Here is a 20,575-nt window from a genome sequence, read left to right on the forward strand (position 1 = left end):
CAATTCTGACACAACCTACCTGGAAGTAGCATAAGATTCCAAAGGTTAAGGGTTTAATCCTACCATTCAGTCATGGTCATTTCATTTTCTTGACTTTTTTCAGACCAAACATTTATTAATTTTAATAATTAAGTCCAACTTAGGGGACCTAGCAACCTTTGGGGGTAGGGCCAGCCCCTCACACAAAGCTGAGGGCTGAGGCAAGTACAGTGCGGACCTGAGGGTCCAGAGCCGGCAGTCCAGCACTCCCTCTGGCACTCTACTCCTGCTGCAGTGACTGGGTGGTCTCAGGAGTAGCCTAGGCTTTTATTCCAGCCAAGATCCCAAGGCTGCTAGCTCCAGCCCACCCACTGTGAGTCCAGGATGCAGCTGCCTGTGGCCTAGAGTGGGTGGAGGAGCAATGCTGGGCAGCTACTACTGGGAAGTGCTACTAGATGCAGTGCTTCAGATGGCTCTGCAGGGAAGTGGGGTACCCGCTAAGTGCTGGAGGATCCAACTATTTTAGAACATGCTCAAGAGGTGAGTGTTTAACTGAGGGACAGGGTGCTCTTTTGTCAGTAAGGCATTTGTCAGTAAGGCAGTGATTCTGGAGGCAGATGCTGGACCTGCCCCAGTGAAGAAGTGTACCAAAATTAAAGCAGCAAGTTCATTTGAAGCATGTCCACAGTAGAATCATCTAAGTTACTTTTTCTTATTTGACAATCTAATAGAAAATGATGAAGGAAAAATCCCAGGAAGCAGTCATTGGCGAATTGTTGACCTAAGAGAGAGAGTTGGTGGCATTATGATTCTACTGCTGAAAAACAGAAAGGTCTGGATATGAAAATTCAAAAAGAATTAGCTTTACAAGAAGAGAAGTTAAGACTAGAAGAAGCTTTATTTGCTACACAGCATGAAGCAGCCAGGGCAGTAAAGCAATGAAGGCTCCAAGGCTGGACAGCAGAAAAGGCTGAGCGCCGTGCATAGGCCGCCCCACCAACAAGATGTCAAAAGTCAGGATGAGAAGACAACTTTGAATCTTGTTTGAGACATATAAAATCACAGTATGAAGGTTTTCCAAGTAGTAAACTCTCCTCAGATGTTACAGTTTTCACAGCAAATACAGAAAGCAGTTGTGATTTAATGACCAAGACTAAATCAACTAATGGAAAGGATGATAGCACATCCTTAGATCTAGAGTGGGAAGATGAAGAAAGAATGAATCTACTGCTTCCAATGATACAGTGTTCTAAGACAAAGGAAGACATTCTCCAGGAAGCACTCAGGTGTAGTGGCAAGAAGCCTGGAAGTTATCCTGTGTCTACCTCTGGTAACTCCAACAGGCTGGAGTGGGAGAGTGATTCCATGAATGCCAGTGGATGATAAAAGCAATTTTGAGTATTCTGGATTTGTAAATCCTGTACTAGAACTCTCTAATTGTGGCATGAAGCAGTCTGTGGAGATCAACAGAAATGAGAAGGTAAAACTTTGTGAACCTCCTTAGCAGTTACAACCAAATGCTAAAAACCAAGTAGAATGTATAAATTATGCTGGGGTTTTTCAGAGGGAGGTAGAAACCATGTTGCAAATGCTATTATAAAGGACTAGGTATGATGGGCTATATCGTAATTGCTTCAGGATTAAGTGCAACTTCATCATCTGCCTTCTGTATTCCAAAAACAAGTTAATGGTTCTGTCATGTTATCAATTACATTTATTTTAATTCCTTTATAGCATTCCTGTTTACTATTTGTAGATTTTCTTTTTTAAAATAATTTTATTACTTTGACTTAGTATGTTTTCATAAGCTTATTTAGCTAACTATGAAAATATTAAGTCATTCTGTGTTAATGCTCAGCAGAGGTGAGGGAGCATGAGGATGGACAGCCAGATTCAGATTTAGAGTAGTGTTTCCTTTCTAGCATTTTTTATTCCTACTACCGATTTAAACCTTATTGTCTAGTAGTAAGCACACTTAATTTTCATAAATGACCTTAAAGAAATGCTCCAGTATCATTTTCTTTCTACACTTATTTTTTTTGAGGGGGGTTATGTTTTATTTTTCCACATTTTTTTTATTGTTGTTCAAGTACAGTTGTCTCCATTCTCCCCCACCACTCCCTGCTCCACCCCAGCCATCCCCAGTTCCCACCCTTGATCCCACCCCCCTCTGGTTTTGCCCGTTTTTTTTTAAATTTTTTAAAAAATTACTTTATTGTTATTCAATTACAATTGTCTGTATTTTCTCCCCAACCCCCCACCCCAGCCAAACCCACATCCCTCCCTTGCTTCCAACCTCCCCCTTGTTTTTGTCCATGTGCCCTTTCTAGTAGTTCCTGATAACCCTTCTCTTCCTTTTCCCTCCATTATCCTGCCCACTGACTATGGTTACTGTCAGTTTGTTTTTAATCTTTCTATACTTATTACATATCCAAGTATGACAATGTTGATCCAGTCTGAAAAAAAAGATATGATGTGACAAAATAAGCTTTAGAGTTTGGACACAATATTGGTAATCAAAAGTAATATCAAAGAAAATAAATAGGTTTTTTACTTCCTTTTATGTGCATTATAAGTGAATACTGACTTTAACTGATACACTGCATTTTTAGGTGTCATTCTTTTAAAGTTTATATTTCCAATAACTGGTCTCAGAAAGATTTTACACAGAACATATTCTCTGTGCATGATTTAGTAAGAAAGGCAACCTAAAAAGGGAATAAGGGTATTTCAAAGTATATAAAATCCTTTCTGGTGTGAAAGGATCTGTTGATTTTTATTGTTTTCCTCTTGTATTTTTTATAATACAAGGCGCATTAATGAAATAGAACTAAGTACATTGATATAAATATAACTACTTTTTAAAAAACATTTTATTTATTTATCTTTAGAGGGGAAGGGAAGGAGAGAGGGAGAGAAATATCAATGTATGGTTGCCTCTCATGTGTCTCCTGCTGGGAACTGGCCTGCAACCTGGGCATGTGTCCTGACTGGGAATCAAACCCTGATCCTTTAGTTTGCAGGCCCACACTCAATCCACTGAGCTACACCAGCCAGGGCAAATATAACTACTTTTTGTGATATACAATGAACTCTTCTCTAAAGTTTATGTATTGATTTAAGAGGCCAAGAATATAAGACATTCCCTAATGGCTCGTCTTGATTTTGCTGAAGACTGATATGATTTCACTAAGCAAACTCTTTTAATTTTTTTCCTCTGTGTTTTTTTTTTTTCATTTCTTTTCCTTGCAACAATGACAATGCACATCCTCAATAATACAGAAAGGTCCCAATGTAAATAGTAACTTAAAGTTCTTGCTGCACTTAAAAAGAAAAATCATGTGGTCCTTTCAATATTTGAACTGGTAGGCAATGACATCTGTAGTTTCATCTCTTTTTTATCTCATAGATACTTTAAATATGTAAACATCTTAATTTTATTATATGTCTGTCTTAACATAATTTAAGTTGTAGTTACATCATGGGAAATATGTTTTTAAGATTTTATTTATTTATCTTTAGAGGGGAAGGGAAGAAGAGAGGGAGAGAAATATCAATGTATGGTTGCCTCTTGCGTGTCCCCTGATGGGAACTGGCCTGCACCCCAGGCATGTGCCCTGACTGGGAATCAAACCTCGGTTTGTTTGGTTCACAGGCCCATGCTCAATCCACTGAGCTACACCAGCCACGGCCGTGGGAAATATTTTAAAGGTAACCCATATTCACAGTGCCTATGTTATGCTTTTTGAAGTTTATACACATCAGATATATATTTTTGGTTTGACATAAGCTACTATTGTAATTTTTTGGCATGTTTTGTTAAGAATTTTTTTAAGGAATGGTAACTTCTCAAGGATTGTGAATAAACACATTTTTACATTTAAAAAATCTCCTACTTTACTGTCTTAAGTGGATTATGCTTTTGATGTTCTACCTAAAACTCATCACCAAACTCAAGGTCACATACTCTCCTGTACTATTTTAGAAGTCTTACAGTTTTCCATTCTATATTTAAGTCTATGATCCATTTTTAGTTAATTTTTGTGAAAAGTTTAAAGTCTCTAATTAGATTCACTTTTTTTTTTTTAACCTATGGACATAACAGTTGTTCTAGCATCATTTATTGAAAAGACTATCCTTTCACCACTGGACAGACAGCCTTTCTGTCTTTGTCAAAGATCAGTTCACTATATTTATGTGAGTCTATTTCTCAGCTCTTTAATCAGATACTCTGATCTATCTATCCCTTTACCAGTAACATGCTATCTTCATAACTGTAGTTTTTATTTATTTTTGGAGAGAGGGGAAGGGAGGGAGAAAGAGGGAGAGAAACATCAGTGTGTGGTTGCCTCTCACAAAGCCTCCACTAAGGACCTGGCCCGCAACCCAGGCATGTGCCCTAACTGGGAACTGAACCAGCAACCCTTTGGTTCACGGCCCATGCTCAATCCACTGAACTTAGCTATACCAGCCAGGGCCATAACTATAGTTTTATACTAAGTCTTGAAACCAGGTAGTATGAATCTTCCAACTTTGTGCTTCTTCTGCACCACTAATGTTACTTGTTAGTAATAATTTGCCTTTCCATAAAACATTTAGAGTAAACTTACCAATATCTACAAAATACCTTAATCGAATTTTGATGGAAATGGTATTGAATCTATACATCGAGGGGGAGTGATTTTAACAATAATGAATCTTCCTATCTATGAATACAAAATATCTCTCCATTTATTTTTATCTTTTTTTGATCTCTTTCCTAGAGTTTTCTAATATTCCATCAACAGTTTTCCAACATTCCATCTAATATTTCTATACCTATTTTATTAAGACTTATACCCTAAGCATTTCATTTTTGTTTGATATAAATGGAAGTAGTATTTTAATTATAAATTCCAAGTGTTAGTTGCTGGCATATAAGAAAACAATCAACTTTCATATAGTCACCATGCATTCTGCTTCCTTGTTATCCTCACTTGTTCTAGGTTTTTGAAGATTCTTTGAAATTTTCTACATAAACAATGTTATGTGTAAATATAGTTTTATTTCTTCCCTTCCAATAAATATTTTTGTTTTTCATGTATTATTGCACTAGCTAAGACTTCCAGTATGATTACGAGTAGGAGTGATGAGAAACGACATCCTTATTCCTGATCCCAGGAGGAAAATCCCCAGACTTTTACCATTAACGTGAGGAGTCTATATATAAAGCTAAAGGCAAAGGAGCTATTCGCAAAGCACTATACTCTAGTAGATAAAGTTGTTTCCCACAGGATCTTTTGAAACTTTTGAAATAGCTATACATACATGTATAGCAGAATTGAACAATTAGTAAACGCACAATTAGCAAACAACTAGCAAGTGTTAGGAGCTTGGTTACTACCTACAAGTGGAAGATTACAGACAAAAAGAAATGAATAGAATCACTCATTTAATTATGGTAATGGATTAAAGTTGGAGATATCAATATGAATTCATGTTTGGGTTAATATAAACATATATAGATAAATATAAAAATATTTGTAGCCCTGGCTGGTGTGGCTCAGTTGGCTGGAGTGTCTCCTGTAAACTGAAAGGTCGCAAGTTCTATTCCCAGGCAGGGCACATGCCTGGGTTGCCAGTGTGATTCCTGATCAAGTCCCATACAAGAGGCAACCAATTGATGTTTATCTCTCATACAGATGTATCTCTCTCCCTCAAACCAATAAGCATGTCCCTGGGTGAGGATTAAATACATATATTTAATATATATATTTATAGATATGTATATACATATTAGTATACATTATTTCTTCTGTCAGCTGAGACAGCTAACTATATGATATAAAATCCAGGTACAATAGTAAATTGTCTATACACTAGCAATGAATAATCCAATAATAAAATTCAATCAATGCCACACACAAGAGCATCAAAAACACTGAATATTTAATAACTCAATAAAAATTATTTTCTACAATGAAAATTACACAATGCTATTGGAGAAACTTAAAGCAATCTAAATAGATATTTCATGTATAAGATGCATGACGGTCAAGATAACAATTGTCCCAAAATTGATCTATATATTCAGTGAGAATCACTACCAAAATTACAGCGTTTTTTTTCCATGGTATGGGGGTGGTGAGTTGATTATAAATAGCAGTGATTAAACTATTGGATATGTATAGCAAAAAAATGAACTTACACTCTTCACAACATATATAAACATTAATCTCAAAATATAGGCAAAAATCTAATTGTAAAAAGTAAAAGTAAAACTGTTAAAACACAAAATAAATCCTTGATACATTGAGTTAGGCAAAGGCTTGCTAAATAGGATACTGAAAAAATCCTCCCTAAAAGAAAATAATGAAAATAAGCTTTCAATAAAAATCAAAACTTTTTATTTCATACGACACAATTATGACATAAAATACAAGGCATTTATTAGAATACTTGCAAACTACCAAATATAACAATTGTCAATGGGTATGCCACAAGAATTTTTAAAACATACAATACCTGACTATTTAGTCTGGGGCATTGATGTCTTTTCCCTTAGACTGTCGAATTTAAAAAATGACAACAGCCAACATAACACCATTGTTATGGTGTTATAGCTACCTGGTGTGAATAAATCAAAATCATACACTTTTTTAAGTCAGAACGGCAAAAAAACCAGATTTTTTGGTGTGCTGCAAAATTTTAGTAATTACTTTATATGTGCAAAAAGATTAAAAAGGATGAAAATCACTGAATTAATACAATCCCATTACCTAGAATTTATTAGGAACTGTTATAACTTAGTAATGAGGCAAATAATCCACTTAAAATTGAGCAAAAATGTTTAATAGACATTCTACCAAAGAAGATACATAAATGGCTAATAAGAAAATGAAAGAAAATCCTACTTCATTAGTCAATAAGGAAATACAAACTGAAACCACAATGAGATATAATTTTACTCCAACAGAATGCAGTAACAAATATAGACAAAGATAGAATCACTGACCCTCATACATTAGTGATAGGGATGTACTGTTATAGTTATATTGAAAAAAAAGATATTTCTAAACAAAGTTAAATATAAATCACCATATTATTCAAAAATTCATACACAAGAGAAATGAAAACATATCCATAAAAAGATTCCCACATGGAGGAGAAGGGGGGAGAAGATACAGAAAATACGTAGCATAGACAGTAGATAGAAAATAGATGGGGGGCAAGAATAGCATGGGAAATATAGAATCTAAAGAACTTGAGACACATGGACATAAACTAAAGAGGGGGTAATGGTGGGGACGGGGGGTAAGGTGGAGGGGAATGAAGGGGGGAATAGAACAACTGTAACAGCATAATCAATAAAAAAATAAAATAAATAAAATAAAATGTTCAAAAAAAAGATTCCCACATGAATGTTCATAGAAACATAATTTATCATAGCCAATAAAATAGGAATAATCAAAAGAAAAAAAGATAGGAATAATCCAAATTCTTATCAAAGGCTTAATGGAGAAACAAAAAGTAGTGTATTCTAAATGTGGCATAAAACTGAATATTATTCACAAATAAAAATAAATGAAATACTGACACATATAGTAATACTGACCAACCTCAAAATAATTAATCTTTGTAAAAGAACTCAAACACAGCCCTGGCTGGTGTAGCTCAGTGGATTGAGCATGGGCCTGTGAAGCAAAGGGTCGCCAGTTTGATTCCCAGTCAGGGCACATGCCTGGGTTGCAGGCCAGGACCCCAGTAGGGGGCACATGAGAAGCAACCATACATTGACGTTTCTCTCCCACTCTTTCTCCTTCCCTTCCCCTCTCTCTAAAAATAAATAAAATATTTTTAAAAAGAACTCAAACACAAATGACTATATATTAAATGATTACAGAATTATGAAAGGTCCAGAAAAAGCAAATCTACAAAACAAAAGTAGATTAGTGCTTGACTGGGACTCAGAGTGAAAACTGAGATTAAGTATAAATTAATATGAAGAATGGTACTGAGATGGTGAAAATGTTATAAAACTATGTTACAGTCATGATGGCAGAACATATAAATTTTACCAATAATTGTTTATGTATTTTAAATGATTAAATTATACATAAGTTTTTTCATTAAAAATTGTTTAAAATTGAAATGGTCAACACAACAGCAGTGATATGAAATAAAACACAAATCAATCCACTTAACCACTTACCCTATCCAACCTAAAAACCCAAATACCAATATACTATACACCACAAACAGACACACGACGCACAAATATAATACAGGCACACGAAAATTACAAGTAAAAAGATGAATAAAAATATAGCATAAAACACTAACCAAAGATAAAGGTTGAGAATCAATATTAATTTGAAACAAAGTAGATATCAAAACAAGAAAGATTATCAGAGTATAGAGGAGTGTTGTGAAAAAAATAAAGTGGTAACATCTCCAAAAAGACATAACCATATGTATATGCAACTAATAAATTTTCAAAATGCATAAGACAATAAATGATAAATGTTAAAGGACAAGTAGGTAAACGGAAAATTAGTTTGATATTCCAACACTGTTCTCTGAAATAATATGAACAGTTAGAAACTCAAAAAGATATGGAAGGCCCAAACATTATCAAACAACTTTATATAATTATAGAACACTCCAAACAATAAGGACAGAATACAAAGTCTTCTAAAACACACATATGGAACTTCCAGCCAAAATGGAGGTGTAGGTAGATACGCTTTGCTTCCTCACACAAATAAAAGGACAAAAATAAATTTAAAAACAAAAAACAACCTGACCTACCAGAATATCAAACTGTAGGGAAATCTGACAGCCAAGGAGTTAAAGAAAAAGCATTCACCCAGACTGTTAGGAGGCGCGGAGACAGGCACCCAGGCCGTCAGGTTGGAGAGGATGCCCAGCAGGGATCTGGCCAGGCAAGGCAGCAGCTGGCCCACTGAGCAATCCCACATTTGGGTGTGAATAAAATGGGAGGAACAACTGGGAAGAGAAACAGAGAACACAACCCAGGATTCCAGTAGAGGGAAAGCCTCAAAACCTCAGGCTGTAAAAATCTGTAGAGGTTGCAGCAGTGGGAGAAACTGCCACCCTCACAAGAGAATTGTTGGAGAGACTGAAGGGGTCCGAGAATGTACACAAGCCCATCTACAAGGAAATCAGCACCAGAAGGTCCCAATTTGCTTGTGGGTAATGGGAGAAGTGACTGAAAGTGGGGGCATAGCTAAGCAAGCCACATTGTTGTTCCCTCTCTTGACCCCTGCCCCACATACAGTGTCACAAGGCAGTGAAGTAGATTGTACCACCCTGCTGAATACCTAACACTCAACCCCTTACTATGTAACAGGCACATTGAGACAACAAAATATGGCCCAAATGAAAAAACACATCAAAACATGAGAAAAAGAATTAAATGATGAAGAGACAGCCAACCTATCAGATGCAGAGTTCAAAACACTGACAACCAGGATGCTCACAGAAATGATTGAGTACAGACACAAAATAGAGGAATAAGTGCAGGCTGTGCAAAGTAAAATAAAGAAAAATACACAGAGAACCAATAGTGACAGGAAGGAAACCAGGATGCAGACCAACCCGTTTGGAACAAAAGTCAGAAATAAACATTCAGCCAAAACAGAATGAGGAAACAAGAATTTTAAAAAATGAGGAGAGGCTTAGGAACCTCCAGGGCAACTTTAACCGTTCCAACATCCAAATCATAGGGGTGCCAGGAGGAGAAGAGGAGGAGCAAGGAATTAAAAACTTATTTGAACAAATAATGAAGAAAAATTTCCCTAATTTGGCAAAGGAAATAGACTTCCAGAAAGTACAGGAAGCTCAGAGAGTTCCAAAGAAGTTGGACCCAACGAACAACACACCAAGGCATATCATAATTAAATTATCAAAGATTAAAGATGAGAGAATTTTAAAAACAGCAAGAAAAAAGGAGACAATTACCTACAAAGGAGTTCCCATAAGACTATCAGCTGATTTCTCAAAGGAAACCTTACAGGCAAGAAGGGGCTGAAAAGAAGCATTCGAAGTTATGAAAAGCAAGGACCTACAACCAAGATGACTCTATTCAGCAGCAAACCTATCATTTAGAATGGAAGGGCAGATGAAGTGCTTCCCAGATAACGTCAAGTTAAAAGAGTTCATCATCACCAAGCCCTTATTATATGAAATGTTAAAGGGACTTATCTAAGAAAAAGATAAAAACTATGAACAGTAAAATGACAACAAACCACAACTATCAATGACTGAACCTAAAAACAACAAAAAAACTGAACTAGAACAGGAACAGAATCACAGAAATGAAAATCACATGGAGAGTTATCAGTGGTGAGGGGGATTGGGGAGAATGGGGGAAAAGATACAAGAAATAAGAAGCATAACTGGGCCCTGAGCTCAGTGGATTGAGAGCTGGCCTGTGAACCAAAGGGTCACTGGTTCGATTGCCAGGCAGGGCACATGCCTGGGTTGCAGGCCAGGTCTCCAGTTGGTGGCATGTGAAATGCTACCACACACTGACGTTTCTCTCCCTCTCTGTCTCCTTTCCCCTCTCTCTAAAAATAAATAAAATCTTTTTTAAGATATATTTTATTTATTTATCTTTAGAGGGGAAGGAGAGAGGGAGAGAAACATCAATGTATGGTTACCTTTTGTGCATCCCCTGCTGGGAACTGGCCTGAAGGGAACTGGTCTGCAACCAGGCATGTGCCCTGACTGGGAATCGAACCTTGACTGTCTGGTTTGCAGGCCCGCACTAAATTCACTGAGCTACACCAGCCAGGAAAATAAAATCTTTTTAAAAAATAGCATACTTGGACTTCCGCCAAGATGGAGAAGTAGGTGGAGGGTCCACCTCGCTTCTGTGCACAACCAAATCTAAGAACAACTATTTTTAACAGCAGTCACAACCAAGCCACACGGAAAATCGACAATACGGAGTCCAAAGGACAACTAGATACTCGGCTGGACCAGTACGAGGAGCGAGGCCAGAAGCAGAGCAGGTTAGCAAGAAAAAATGCGCGGGGCGCGCAGGCAACCGAGGGCTGATCGCCAGCGAGCTGGCTGCCGGAGCGCACAGGGAAGAGGCGCGGTGGGTCGCTCAGTCGCGCGCATTTACATGCGGAGAAACCAGTGAGAAGGGAAACCCTCGCGGTGCAGCAGGCTCGCAAAATTAGGATCGGATAAGCAAACCCGAGGCGTTTGAGTGACTGGATGCGCTGGGCTAGCGGAGAGGACCGCCATTGCTCCCTCTCTGACCCCGCCCCCACACACAGCGTCACAAACCAGCGACCTGGGTCGCCCCGTCCTGGTAAACAACTAAGGCTTCGCTCCGCTCACTAAACAGCACGAATAAACCAAAAATGGCTCTAGAACAACTCAGAGCCCCAGAACCGATAGATCTAAGTGATGAAGAAATAGCCAGTCTTTCAGATGCACAGTTCAAAACACTGGTTATAAAGATCCTTACAGAACTGGTGGATTTTAGTCACAAATTAGAGAAACATATGGAAGCTAAATTAATTGAAATGAATGCTGATACAAAAGATACCAATAGTGATGGAAAGAAAATTGGGACTCAAATCAAGGGAGAGGACCAGACAGAAGAAAAAGATGATCAAGCAGAAAGGAATGAAGAAATAAGAATTCAGAAAAATGAGGAGAGGCTTGGGAACCTCCAAGACATCCTTAAACGTTCCAACATCCGAATTATAGGGGTACCAGAAGGGGGAAAGGCACAGCCACCAGTTGAAAAATTATTTGAACAAATAATAAAGGAGAATTTCCCCAAGATGGCAAAGGAAATAGACTTCTGAGAGATCCAGGAAGCTCGGAGAGTCCCGAGGAAGTTGGACCCGGGAAGGAACACACCAAGGCACATCATAATTACATTAGCCAAGATTAAAATGAAGGAGAGAATCCTAGAAGCAGCAAGAGCTAAGGGGACAGTCACCTACAAAGGAGTTCCCATCAGACTGTCAGCTGATTTCTCAAAAAAGACCTTACAGGCAAGAAGGGGGCTGGACAGAGGTATTCCAAGTCATGAAAACCAAAGATCTACAACCAAGATTGCTCTACTCCAGCAAAACTTTCATTTAGAATGGAAGGACAGATAAAGTGCTTCTCAGATAAGGACAAATTCAAGGAGTTCATCATCACCAAGCCCTTACTATATGAAATGTTAAAGGGACTTACCTAAGAAAAAGAAGATAAAAAAGATGAACAGTGAAAGGACAGCAAACTCACAGTTATTAAGAACCACACCTAAAACAAAAGCAAACTAAGAGGATAGCTAGATCAGGAGCAGAACCATAGAAATGAAGATCACAGGGAGGGTTAGCAACAGGGGAGTGGGAGGAGGGGAAGGGGGGAGAAGGTACAGAAAATAAGTAGTATAGACAGTAGATAGAAAATAGATAGGGGGGAGGGTAAGAATAGTAGGGGAAATACAGAATCTAAAGAATTTGAGACACATGTTCATGAACTAAAGGGGGAAATGGTGGGGGAGGGGTATGCAGGGTGGAGGGGAAGGGAGGGGGGAATAGAGCAAATGTAATGGCATAATCAATAAAAAATAAATTAAAAAAAAAAAGAAAGTACATCAAAAAAAAATAGCATACTTGGTAGGTACAAAATATACAGGGGATAGTTAAGAAGAGTATAAAATTGGAGAAGCCAAAAAACTTATATGTATGACCCATAGACATGAACTAAGTTGGGGTGAATGCTGGTGGGAGAGAGGATGCAGGAAGGAGGGGGATAATGGGGGGGATATGGGAAAAATATAATAGCATAATCAATAAAATACACTTAAAAATTCACATATGTAACACTCACCAAGGTGGATCATATTCTTGTCTGTAAAAAATCTCAATGAGTTAAATATATAATAATAGCCCTAGCTGGTGTGGCTCATGGATTGAGTACCACCTGTGAACCAAGAGGTCACCAGTTCAATTCCCAGTCAGGGCACATGCCTAGGTTGTGGGCCAGGTTCCCCATTTGGGGGCATGTGAGAGACAACCAATCAATATATCTCTCGCACAATGATGTTTCTCTCTGTCTTCTTCTTTCCTTCCCCTCTCTCTAAAAAGTAAAAAAATAAATAAAATCTTTTAAAAATGAAAAATACATAATAATAACCCAAAGGGCATTCTAGCACAAAAATTAAACTAGAGATGGACACTAGAGAGATACCAAAAAATTTCCACATAATTGAAAACTAAACAACAAACTTCTAAATAACACATCAATGAGAAAATTTCAAAGGAAAGTAAAGAATGGATTGAACTAAAAGACAATGAAAATATAATATAACAAAATCTGTGGGATGCAGCTAAAGCAGGGACAACAGGAATTTATAGCATTAAACAAATATTAAGAAGTCAATTTTGAAAAAACAGTAACCAAAGCTTGCGCTAAAGAAACTAAAGAACAAATTAAATCTAAAGTAAATGAAAGGAAAAAATAATACAGATCTAGAGCAGATATTAAAAAAAATAATACCAAAAAAATGAATAAAACCAAAAAATCTCATCAAATAAACACTGATATAATTGATTAACCTGTAGCCAAGCTGCCCACAAAAAGAAAAAAGTTGGGGAGGAGGAAAGAGAGAGAAGCCAATGACATTAAGAGGAAAATGAAGGAATACTACAAACAACTCTATGCTCATCTATTTGATAAATTACATAAAAATGGAACAACTATTTGAAAGAGTCTATGGCAATATCACACTGAAAGCACCTGATCTCGTCTAAAAGACGCAGACCACCCAAACTTGCTGAAGAAAACATGAATAGCTCTAAACCTAGGAAATAAATTGAACTGAAAGCTACAAACTTCCTAAAGATTAAAATTTCAGGCCTGTATGGTTTCAATGGTGAATTCCACCAAATAATCAAGCAGGAAATAATACCAATTCTACACAATCCATTCCATTAAAGAAAAGGAGAGAACATATTGCAATTATGAATCCCTGCTCACAGATTACCAGAAAAGTATGAATCAATATGTCTAATGAACATAGATATAAAAGTTATCACAAAATATTAGCAAATCAAATACAGTAATATAAAATATATCCCAATCAAGTGGGTTTCATCCAAGGAATGCAAGGTTAGTATAACATTAATAAAAAAAAAACAGCCATGGATGGCATAGCTCAGTGAATTGAGACTGGGCTGCAAACCAAGTCGCTGGTTAGATTCCCAGTCGGGGCACATGCCTGGGTTGCAGGTCAGCTCCCCACTGTGGGGCACGTGAGAGGCAACCACACATTAATGTTTCTCTCCCTCTCTTTCTCTTTCCCTTTCCCTCTCTAAAAATAAATAAATAAAATATTTTTCAAATAAAATATTTTTTTAAAAAATCAATGAAATTCTGAATCAACAACTTAAAGAGGACTAATCATCTCAATACATTTAGAAAAGGGTATTTGAAAAACCACACTTTCTTGATAAAAAGTCTCAGAAAACTGAAAATAGAATGGGAAAAACCTGTTCTAACAAAGGGCATCTATAAAAAACCTATAGAAAATAAAGATTGGAAAGAAGGAAAGCATGCCCTCCCTCTCACCCTATTCAATATTAAATTAGAAGAACTACCAATCTGGCTGGTGCGGCTCGACAGATTGAGCATGGGCCTGGGCACCAATGGATTGTCAGTTCAATTCCCCCTCAGGGCACATGCCTGGGTTGCAGGCCAGGTCCCCTGTAAGGGGCCCTTGAGAGGCAACCACACACTGATGTTTCTCTCCCTCTTTCTCCCTCCCTTCCGCTCTGTAGAAATAAATAGATAAATAATTTTAAAGAAAAAGAATGATATATATATATTTTTTAATTTAGTTATTTTTCAAGTACAGTTTTTTTTTGTCTATTTCTCCCATCCCAGCCCCCCCGCCCCATCTCCCCACCTCCCTCCCATTTTCCAAGAAAAAGAATGATATATTAAAAAAAAAAGGACTACCAATACAGGAAGACAATTATGTTAGAAGGAGAGGAATTTAAAAAATCTTTATTTACAAAAAACATTACTTTCCATCTAGAAATCTCAAATAATCTACAAAAAAACCCTCTTAGAACTAAAAAGTGAGTTTAGCAAGATTGCAGAATATAGTCAGTAAACAAAGGCAATCATATTCCTATATCTAGCTATTAATAATTGGTATTTGAAATGAAACAGACAAAAATATAATTTATAATAGCACTTCAAAAAATAAAGTTGTTATAATCTAACAACATAAGTGCAGAACCTAGATGCTGAAAAAAATTATGAAATAAAGCACAGAAAATATAGATAAATATGGAGCAATACAATGTTCATGAATCAAAAGACTAAGATACCAAATCTTCCTTATGTCATCTATAGATTCAATGTCATCCCAATCAAAACCTGAGTAACCTCTTTTTGTAGATAAAGGAGGGACAATAATGTAGAAAGAGAATTTCTCTTGAGACCTAGCACAAGGGAAGACTTAACCTGAGGGTAACAGTCATTTAGGAATACCAGAGGCTACTATCCTAGCCAAACCATGCTCACTAAATAGGGGTGTCACTCTGAAAAAGGAAGCCACCTCTCCTACCTTTAGTTCCACAGTAACGGGGGAAGATTTTGCAGAGGGCAGGGGCAGGCTGTAACAACAGAGACCTCACAAGATATCCCCAAAGGAAATAACTTAATTTGTAACACAGGGGGGAAAGTTCAACCCAGAGGGTACTCTCTGAAAGAATAGAAATTTGAATTGTAAGCAATTAAGAGGAGACTGCTAAATACTTGGGATTAACAAATCAAAGAAACACCAGTTAAAATTTTATCAGAGAGAAACAGGGAGAGAGAAAGACTTAAGAGTTCTATTGAGGGCTGTATGTATGCTCTCTGACCACGCAGGAATTAAACTAGACATCAACAACACAAAGATAACTGGAAACTTTCAAAATACTTGCAGATTAAATAACACATCTAACTATCACATGGATCAAAGAAGAAATTTTAAAAGAATTTAAAATATATTTTGAGCTAAATGAAAATACAACATCAAAAGTTGCAGGATGCAGTGACAGCAGTGCTTAGAGGAAAATTTATATCATTGAATGCACCTGTTAGAAAAGAAAAAACAAAGATCTAAAATCTAAGTCACCACCTTAGGAAAAGTAGAAAAATAAGAGCAAATTAAATCCAAAGTAAGCTGGAAAACTAAATAAAAACAACAGAAATCAATTAAATTAAAACATTAAATTAATAGAAAAAAATCAGCAAAACCTAAAGCTTATTCTAAAACACCAAATTAATAGGAAAAAAATAAAAAAACCTAAAGCTTATTCTCACTAAATATCAGTAAAATCAACAAGGCTATAGCAAAGACAACTGAATAAAGAGAGAATACAAATTACTACTATCTGAAATGAAAGAGGATATCACTATCAACTCCATGGACATTAAAAAGAATAAAGGAATACTATGAGCAACTTCATCTACAAATTTGACAAACTAGATGAAATCAATCAATTCTTTGAAAGAAAAAAATCTGCCAAAACTTACACAAAGATAAACAATATCAATAATTAAAAACCTTCAAAACCTGGCTGGTATAGCTCAGCGGATTGAGCACAGGCCTGCGAACTGGAGGATCATGGTTCAATTCCCAGTCAGGGCACATGCCTGGGTTGAGGCCACAAGAGGCAACCATACACTGATGTTTCTCTCCCTCTCTCCTTCCCTTCCCCTCTAAAGATAAATAAAATCTTTAAAAAATTAAAAACGAAAAACTTCAAAACAGAAGGCACCACACCCAGAGGAGTTCACTTTTGAATTTTACCTAACTTTTAAGAAGATATACCAATTTTCCTCAATCTCTCCCAGAAGACAGAAGCAGAGGGAATACTTCATTATTCTGGAAAGTCAATACTACCCTAATCCCTAATACTAATGATATGGGAAGCTTTGAAGAACCTTTGTTTACCCAAACCCCAAGCAATAGGAAGAGCGATAGGGCCGTTTGGGAAAGCAAACAGCAGGATATTCACAAGGGCTAGGACTAGCACCCCCGCAGTTAGAACTAATATCCGTATTTAGCCTTTGTACTCTGCTTCGGCCACGTAGGTATAGGGAGCCTTATAGCTAGAACTAACTTCTGCATTCCGCTTCTGTATCCCGCTTTGCTACGTAGACAGGAAGACCCCGTAGACTATATAAACCCCAAGAATCCTTTGTTCGGGGCTCAGAATTTGGAATTTGGCTCCTCTGGGCCTGTGCACGTTAATAAACCTCGTACTCCAGAATCCCTCAGTGTCTGTTTGCTTCGTTTTCCTGTAACATTTGGTTCCCTGACCGGGAAGCAACCTTACACAAATTCAGGGCAACTTGCCACCAACTGGATAAGCGGGGAGGTGGCCGGAGGTCCAACTGGGGAAGCGGGGGTGCACGTGCCCTGAGGTGTCTTAGGCCCCGTCCGGTTGGGACGACGGCCGACGGCCCTCGCGGGAAGCGAGGGTTTCGGACTACGACCTGACAGAAGGCACCAGATCGGTGAGTGTCCCGGGGACCAGACCCGAGATCGGAGAGAGACTGATCACCTCTCAAATCAGAAATTTGGTTGGAGTCAAGCTGAGTCCCACTGCCGGACCCTCACTCAGGGAGGGACTGTTTAAATTCGGAGTGCTTGAGAGTGAAAGTGTGAGTGACTGTGTTTGTGGCTCCAGGGGCTGGTGCTACAGAGCAAGAGTGGGTCCCAACCTGCAGTTCCTATGTCAGATCATACGGCATAACGGTTGGCAGCTAACCCCAAATTCTGCTGGGGCAACTTTAGCCAAGACCAACTTCGTCCTGTGAGGGAGCAAGCCAGGCGGACATGCGAGCGAAACCCCACCCTTTGTGTGTCCGCGCCGAGTGGGAGGCTTTGAAATGGGAGGAGGGCCGTCCACCATCTTGGACTGCATGCTGCAGAATTTTAGTAAATTCAGGGGACAAGACCCATCCCTAAACGCTGACCAGCTAGAAACATTTTGTACCTCAGAATGGCCGACCTTCAGGGTCGGCTGGCCCCCCGAGGGAACTTTGAACCTCTCCACAATTAGGGCAGTCCATGTTGTAGTCACAGGGAAGCCAGGACACCCAGATCAATTCCCCTATATAGATAGGTAGCAGGAATTAGTGCAGGACATGCCTCAGTGGCTGAGCCAGTGCGCAGGGGTTCAGGGAGATCACAAGGCGCAAGCAACAGGGGCGGACGAGATCTCTAGCTTGCTGCTCCCGATCCGGTGGTGGCAGCTCATCTGCCATCTTAGTAGCCCGGCCGAAACCTCTGATACACCAAGACCCCTCCCAAGAGGATGAATTGGCTGTCCCCCCTATCAGGCACCACCTGCACCTCTGACAGCACTGCCAGCAGAACCCCTGACACCAAACCAGTCAGTCTCCCTGCTCCAGCCCCAATCACCTCAGGAGCCAGAGGCGGTCCATTACCCTGCACTGCCTCAGCCCCGACCAGACTCACTGCCAATGGTGGCTCGCTTAAGAAGCCACCACCAAGGTCCATTCCAGATGCCCCTCAGGGAAGTCCAGGCAGCGCCCCGCATAAATGATGATGGGACGGTCCAACCGGGTCCAGTCATGTACTATTATCAACCTTTCAGTACAACTGACCTGCTTTACTGGAAACACCACACGCCACCCTTTTCAGAGAAACCACAAGCAATCGGTCAACTCAGCCACGTACGTACCTGCTGAGGAGGGGGCCCCAGATCACAACTGCACAGATGTCACAGATCAGGTATATATGCCAGTCGGCCAGATCTAAAGGATCAGCCGCTCCCTTCGAGTGACTGGACATTATACACAGACAGGAGCAGTTACCTGACAGAAACCGGGGACTGTCGTGCCGGATATGCTGTGACCACCCAAGACCCAGTAGTCGAGTCAAAAGCTCTGCCAGCAGGGTGGTCGGCGCAGAGAGCAGAACTGTTTGCCCTCATTAGAGCACTAGAGCTGAGGAAAGGGAAAAAGGTCAGTATCTACACTGACTCAAGATACACCTATGCCACCTTACACTTCCATGGAGCCATCTATAATAAGGAAAGAGGACTACTAACCTCAGAATGAAAAGAAATAAAAAACAACCAAGAAATACTGAGACTACTAGAAGCTGTCAACACACCACTCCAGATAGCAGTTGTACACTGCAGAGGACATCAAAGAGGAAACAGTAAAGAAATAAAAGGAAACCACTTGGCGGACCAAGCAGCTAAGGAAGCAGCGCGCCTGCCCCCAGAGGCCCCGGTCACCATAGGGCCACTGCTAGGGATCATTGCAGCCAAGGAAGATTACAGCCCAGAAGAACATAAATGGGCCATGCGAGTACAGGCTCGGGAGACCCCTGAAGGGCTTTGGAAACTCCAAGACGGTCGGGTCGCATCTACATACCCCAAAGACAAGGAAGGAACCTGGTCCAAAACTGCCACCAGCTAACCCACCTGGGGAGGACAAAGCTGAGCCAACTATTAGGAAAGTACCTGTACATCCCAACTCTTGATGCCCTTTGCTCCTCAGTCGCCTCGCGGTGCCAGACGTGTGCCCAACACAATGCTAAAGTAGCAAAGGCAGTCCCACCCGGGATCCAGTACACGGGAAGTTAGCCCCTAGAGGACCTTCAGGTAGATTTCACCGAACTCAAGCCCAGCCGCGGTTACAAGTACCTCCTAGTCCTCATCTGCACATTTTCAGGGTGGGTAGAGGCCTTCTCCACCCAGACAGAGAAGGCACACGAAGTAGCCCGGGTACTCCTGCGGGAGATCATACCTCACCATGGACTACCCTACAGCCTCCAGAGCAACAATGGCCCAGCTTTCACTGCAAAAGTAATCCAGCTATTAACTAAGAGTCTAAACCTCAAATGGGACCTCCATGCCGCCTATCGACCTCAAAGTTCAGGAAAAGTTGAAAGAATGAACAGGACCCTAAAGAAAACTTTAGGAAAACTCTGTCAAGAAACTCACCTGCCATGGCCAGACCTACTACCCATTGCCCTCTTTAGAGTCAGATGCACCCCTAACTCAGTAGGGTACACGCCTTTCGAGATCCTCTATGGAAGGGCAACCCCCATAACACGGCTACCCCATACCACAGATTTAGCCGTGCTAGGAGAAACCAGACAGGCTGCTTACTTAATAGCACTGGGCCAAGAACTACACAGAATTAGACAAGCTCACCTTGGGCTAGAAATAATCCAGACAGGGGGGCCAGCCCACTCCTTCTGGCCAGGACAATACATATGGGTAAAAGACTGGAAAAGGGAATCCCTTGAACCCAGATGGGTTGGGCCCTACCTGATTCTGTTAACTACCCCCACTGCTTTAAAAGTTGCAGGTATAACCCCTTGGATCCACCACACCTGGGCAAAGGCTGCTGCAGCTCCCGAGGAGACCACCAGAAGAGACCCACCAGAGCCAGACCAGGTACCTGCCCTGAGACTCCAGAAGACTCCCCAGGAGGGGAGGACAGAATGGTCCATTGTTCCTGGGGACACCACATCGTCGTTGGGACCTTCACCATCTTCAGGGGACTTGGACTTTGGTACATTGCTCCA

At 39.6% G+C, this 20,575-nt stretch overlaps 1 pseudogene; it reads left to right on the forward strand.

The window, feature by feature from the left end:
* The first annotated feature begins 400 nt into the window (after positions 1-400).
* Positions 401-19,458, forward strand: LOC119039703 (AP-1 complex-associated regulatory protein-like; annotated as a pseudogene).
* Positions 19,459-20,575: the final 1,117 nt, after the last annotated feature.

Source organism: Artibeus jamaicensis, unplaced genomic scaffold (genome assembly GCF_021234435.1).
Source record: "Artibeus jamaicensis isolate MK-2021 breed Jamaican fruit bat unplaced genomic scaffold, CSHL_Jam_final contig_240, whole genome shotgun sequence".
NCBI lineage: Eukaryota > Metazoa > Chordata > Mammalia > Chiroptera > Phyllostomidae > Artibeus > Artibeus jamaicensis.